Source organism: Neofelis nebulosa, chromosome 8 (genome assembly GCF_028018385.1).
Source record: "Neofelis nebulosa isolate mNeoNeb1 chromosome 8, mNeoNeb1.pri, whole genome shotgun sequence".
Classification (NCBI taxonomy): domain Eukaryota; kingdom Metazoa; phylum Chordata; class Mammalia; order Carnivora; family Felidae; genus Neofelis; species Neofelis nebulosa.
The window spans coordinates 23,001,587-23,007,618 of NC_080789.1; the positions used below are offsets into that span (position 1 = coordinate 23,001,587).

Genomic DNA, 6,032 nt, shown 5'->3' on the forward strand with positions numbered 1-6,032 from the left:
AAACTAATAACACTTTGAGATGTAAATAGATTTTTAAAATGTAATGTCTTGCATCAATTTCTCAAAACGTATGCAAGTAAGAGGACTGTAATTCTGTCTTAGGCTTCTTGAAACTCTAATTCAAGACATTTAGTGTTCTCCTATAAAAACCTCAGCTCTACTATTTCTTTTCAATATTAAGTGTATAGAGGTGCTTGCAAAGATATTTTTGGTTAAGTCTGTTGAATCTCTCAAGGATGCTACCTCTCTTTATTGGTTGAATAAATTCTGTTAGGATTAAGATGATTTGGTTTTAGATGGCACAACTTTCTTGAGAAATTCTGAGCTACTTTTAGACCGTGATTCACAAAACAAACCGTGGTTTAGTACTTTCAATTTCATTTGAAAGGAATGCCTTTTAAAGCAGCTTTATATATTATGGGACCTATTAACCTACTGTGTGTCATGTTCTTTGGATTTAGTTCAGAATGTCCCCTTCAGTCTAAAAAGTAATGAATTGTGTAAGTAAAGTGTTGATGATTCCGGGAAAATATCTCTACTTTTCACAGATGTCTTTCTCATTGTGTTTAGAAGTAAAATACAGACAGGCTACTTCAGGGTGATAGTTTCCCAAAGCAAAATGAAATAGATTGACAGATAATAATAAAACAAAACAAAACAAAACAAAAAAACAAAGCCTCAGAGGAAGCTCCAAATAGGCTGGTCTGGAGAGTGGAAATCTGAGGACAAATTACTTGATAGCATTGCATGGAGCATTTACAGTGTAAACTGAGGATTCCTTATGATTGTTATGAATTGCCAGTGTTACAGAAAAAGGAAAAAGGAAAGAAAAAAATGAAGGTTCTTTATTATGAGTACTAGCTCACTGATTAAGAAAGAATTTAACCGGGGTGCCTGGGTGGCTCAGTTGGTCAAGTGTCCGACTCCTGATTTCCAGCTCAAATCATGATCTCACAGTTCATGCATTCCAACCCTGCGCTGGGCTCTGCACTGACAATGTGGAACCTGTTTGGGATTCTCTCTCTCTCCTCCTCTCTGCCCCTCCCTCACTCATGCTCGGTCTCTGTCTTTCTCTCTGACTCTCTCTCAAAATAAATAAATAAAACTTAAAAACAAGAAAGAATTTATACAAACATTGTTATAACAACATCAACAGAACTTAAAATGAAAGTAAAAACCCAATACTCTCACATTCCTATTCACTGAAAATCCATCTGTTCTCATTTTTCATTTCTTTGCAGGATTCTTAAAAAAAAAATTTTTAACGTTTATTTATTTTTGAGAAGAGAGAGACAGAGCATGAGCGGGGGAGGAGAGAGAAAGAGGGAGACACAGAATCTGAAGCAAGCTCCAGACTCTGAGCTGTCAGCACAGAGCCCTGACACGGGGGTCGAACTCAGGCACCGTGAGATCATGACCTGAGCCTAAGTTGGATGCTCAACCGACTGAGCCACCCAGGTGCCCCTCTTTTTAGGATTCTTTTGTTCCATTAATTAGGCAGAATACTGTTTATTCACCATTTCTAAACTGTAAGGCACACAGACCCAGGTTTGTTTTGCTTTGTTTTGTTTTGATATTATAATATTGCTATGGAAATCTATATGCAAGTTTAGAAAATACTTTTGGATTATTTCCTCAGAATAAATCCATGGAAATAGGCTTTCTGAATCAAGGTACGTAACATTTTAATAGCTCTTTACTATGTTAACTCTTCTTTGAAAAAGCATTATCATACCCATTTATTCTATGCAGGTATAAGTACACCACCTCACCATTCCTGAGTATTTGATTTTGAAATCAAATTGGTATAAAATGGTGTCTTGTTATCATTTTAATAAGTATTTCTTTGACTATTAGAGTGATTGAACATTTCCTCATATTTGTGATTACTAATTATAATTTCTATTTTTTATGCAGATTGTCTGGTTATTTCATATATTCTCATATGTCCAGAGAGCCTGAATAATATTCTTAACAATTTTTACAAGCTCATTTTAATGTAGATTTTAACCCTTTCCTTGTTTAACTACTATAAATATTATTTAGTCCACTGTATGTCTTTCCAGTATAGTTTTTGTTTAGCACAAGTTTTGAATTTTTTAATGATGTAATTATTGAACATTTCATTTGTAGTTTCTTTTATTGCTTCAAAACTTAGAAAGTTATTACTCCAGACATTTGAGCTGAGCTCAGTGTTAAACCCCCTGAGGTCCTAGCGTCTGGCATGCTGAGAAGTTAGTGGGAGTGGAAGTTGAGTAAGGAAATTAGGACAGATAGAGCTAAGGTTATATGATAGTTGTATTGTTAAATGGTGTGTGTGTGTGTGTGTGTGTGTGTGTGTGTGAAACATTTTCCCACAGACGAATTATACTGTCCTTTCTAAGAAGTATTAATACCTTCAGTTTGGCTGGCACCCAGGAAACCTGACTGTGGAGTGTGGTACTTTTCGGGAAATTTAGCTTCAGGGAGGTAGCCAACAAATTGATTCATGTTCAGAGTAACTTTTTTTTTTTTTGTTTTGTGTTGGTTGTTCGAGATGAATTCGTTGTAAATAGAAGTCTAACTAAAACGTAGCTCTGGGAAAGAATGAAATCTCATAATGGTGCAACTGTTGCTAAATAATTTCCTGCTTGCCCCCAAATTGACCAATTTCAGGAGGATCGGGGAGATCTTGTCTTACAACATGTTCCAACAAACAAGGAAGGGTTAAAAAATCATACCACCTCATTGCCACATGCCTGGCAATGGCAATAACTAAAGACTTTCTGGAACATCCTTAATTCAGGTATTCTATTTTGTTGATCTATGTTCACTCCTAACTTGTCAGATCACAGGTTGTAACTTCTGTTCAAAAAGTAGAGCCACCATAGGAATTTCGCAGTGGATTTCTAGCTGGGGTTCTCAACCTCATTCTTCTCTTCTCCATTTTGCTTATCTTTATTTAAAATAAAAAGAGCACATTTATGTGCCAATGCTTAGTTTCAGAAACTCTAATGGTTCTCTGTTATACATTGCAGCAAGCCCAAACTTCTTTTTCCAACTGAAAAAAAAAAGTTTATTTATTTTTGAGAGAGAGCATGCAAGTGGGGGAAGGGCAAAGAGGGCAAGTGACAGAGGATCTGAAGTGGGCTCTGTGCTGACAGCAGATAGCCCAGCGCGGGGCTCGAACTCAGCTTCATAAGGGGCTGGAACTCAAGAACTGCGAGATCATGACCTGAGCTAAAGTGGGATGCTTAACAGACTGAGCCACCCAGGTGCCCCTCTTTTTCCAACTTTAATGACTCTGCCCTACTTAGGTAACACTCTTTCTCCTGCTGCTGCAATGTTCACCTTTTGCTCTAGCCAAGTCCTTCTGGTTTCTTTGCAACTGCCCTATTCCCACCTATTAAGCCTTTGCTTCCCTTCTTTATCCATTTGGTCTGCCAAAACAGAATGTGATAGACTGTGTGGCTTATCAACAACAAATTCTTTTCTCAGAGTTCTGGAGGTTAGGCAGACTAAGATTAAAGAACCTACAGATTCAGTTCTGAAGATTAAGATTCTGCTGAAGTCCTGCTTCCCAATTCATAGATGTGTCCTCACATGTTGGAAGGGGCAAGGGAGCTTTCTAGAGTCTCTCTATAAGGGCACTAATCATTCAGGAGGGCTCCACCCTCATGACCTAATCACCTTTAGATACCATCACATTGAGGATTAGGTTTCAACATATAAATTCTGGGGTGACACGAACATTCGGTGTATAGCCCCTTCTAGCCTAATGCTTCCCTCCTGGGATGATTTCCCTCCTTTCCTCACATAAAACCGGACTCACTTGTCAAATCCCAGCTCATGCCTGACATTGAACAAAACAAAGCACAGATAGAGCTCACTGTCTCAGGGAGTCTTGGTGCCACTGCATAGGTTAAGTCTCTGGGCAGAATCTTATCATTCAAAGTCTGCTCCAGCCTCTCAGAGATTGTTTTCCCTGGGTGGTTCTCTTTATGTGTTCATTGAGCAGGTAAATCTGTTGGGCAGCATTCTGGTTCTTAAGGAACTCTAGATGGTGCCCCACAAATGTGACCTGTATATTGAATGTAGTGGCTGTGCTGTGCAAAGAGGAAACCACTTTATTCTTTCTCACCACTGCCTTTAAATAAAACCTTAACTAACCTCCATGCCAAGCTCCGGGATGGTGTCTAAGGCTTTTGTTTTTCTAGACACTGGAGATTAGAACAATTTGAGCCATTAACAATTCCAGCCCAGTTTAAATCAAGACTTGTCACATATCTGATTTTTTAATTTTTAAATTGTTTTTAGAAGAGCACGTGTTAGCATTTTAAAAATTTATTTTGTTTTTTAAAAATATTTTTTTAATGTTTATTTATTTTTGAGAGAGAGACAGAGCGTGAGCAGGGGAGGGGCCACAAGAGAAGGAGACACAGAATCCCAAGCAGGCTTCAATATCCAGGCTCTGAACTGACAGCACAGAGCCTGACATGGGGCTCGAACCCACAAACCATGAGATCATGACCTGAGCTGAAGTTGGATGCTTAACCAGCTGAGCCACCCAGGTACCCCAGAGCACTTGTTAGCATTTAATGAACCTCCCTCCACGTGACTTCAAGCTACCAGGACGCAGGCTCCCCCAATGCCCTTAATCTTCTCTTTAGCTCTTCTACTGAAGAATTTGGCCTTCATGATAGCAGGCTGTTTTGGGAGCTTTCCCTTCCCCCAAACTTTGTAGTAGCCCCATTGCATCACATCAATGATAGGAACAATTCCAGTTTTTTTTTTGGGGGGGGGTAGCATTTACCTGTGTCTGCTCACTGACCAAGGTCCACACTTTATCAGGGTTGACAGCTGGGCAGAAACTCTGGTTCCTCTTTAAGTTATAATGCTTCATACCAACTTTTCCAGAGTAAACTGGGTGATATTTGTCAAAGTTGATCCTGTGGTGATGCATGTCACCAGCATTCCCCTGGCCTTCTGGGTGCTTCTGGTGTTTGCCAAGGCACCGTGGCCCTGGCTTACCAGGCTCCAGCTCACATGGCCCCAAAGTTTCCAGCTCTTCCTCACTCTGGATGGCATATGCATAGCCCAGAAGAAAGAGCAGTCACATATCTAATTGAAAGCTTCTCCTTGCATGTTCCCCAAGATACTTGAAATGTTTTCCCAAGGAGGGTGGGGTGGGGAGGCAATGTCTGTTTTTTCTTCTTACTCTTTCCACCTCTTGCCTTTATTTGCTAGATGCTCCGGGGTTAGGCAGGGGAAAGAGGGGTATTTTTTTGAAACCTAGTGGTGCTAGTTTGTGAAAACCCTCTGCATAGCAAACACCCCAAAACGAACCATTTTCAAATAGGGAGCTTTTGTGGGTTCTTTGGGGACTCTCTGTTGGAGACCTCTGGCATTGCACCATTTGCTGAGTCACTCCCTTGCTGCCATTTTTTGATACACCCCTCAATCCTACTCCAGCAGTTCATACCTTGTAGCCTCTTTCTGCTGGGATGGCCTGGACCTTGACAGGCAGTGTTCTTGGGTGGGGTCCTTTCAAGAGATCTCTGACCTGGTTATCCTTTATAGCATCCATTTGGCTCACAGAGACATGGTGACTCTCTAAACTTTGGAAATGCAGGGGCGCCTGGGTGGCGCAGTCGGTTGAGCATCCGACTTCACCCAGGTCACGATCTCGCGGTCCGTGAGTTCGAGCCCCGCGTCAGGCTCTGGGCTGATGGCTCGGAGCCTGGAGCCTGTTTCCGATTCTGTGTCTCCCTCTCTCTCTGCCCCTCCCCCGTTCATGCTCTGTCTCTCTCTGTCCCAAAAATAAAAAAAAAAAAAAAAAAAAAAAAAAAACGTTGAAGAAAAAAAAACTTTGGAAATGCAGTATTCCCACTTTGCTGTCAATAACACACTGCTCCAGCCAGCCTCTTCTCTTTGGACTTTTCTAGGTGAGAATCAGGCACCATTCTCTGTGCTTCCCAAACTCCAGAGAACACAGGTCAAACTCTGTGATAGTCAGAAAATGCCCCCCCTTGTCCCCTTAGATGTGCACGCCT

The 6,032-nt window shown here is 40.8% G+C and overlaps 1 pseudogene; it reads right to left on the minus strand.

The window, feature by feature from the left end:
- Positions 1 to 4,551: 4,551 nt before the first annotated feature.
- On the minus strand, positions 4,552 to 5,067 carry LOC131483944 (large ribosomal subunit protein uL15-like; annotated as a pseudogene).
- Positions 5,068 to 6,032: the final 965 nt, after the last annotated feature.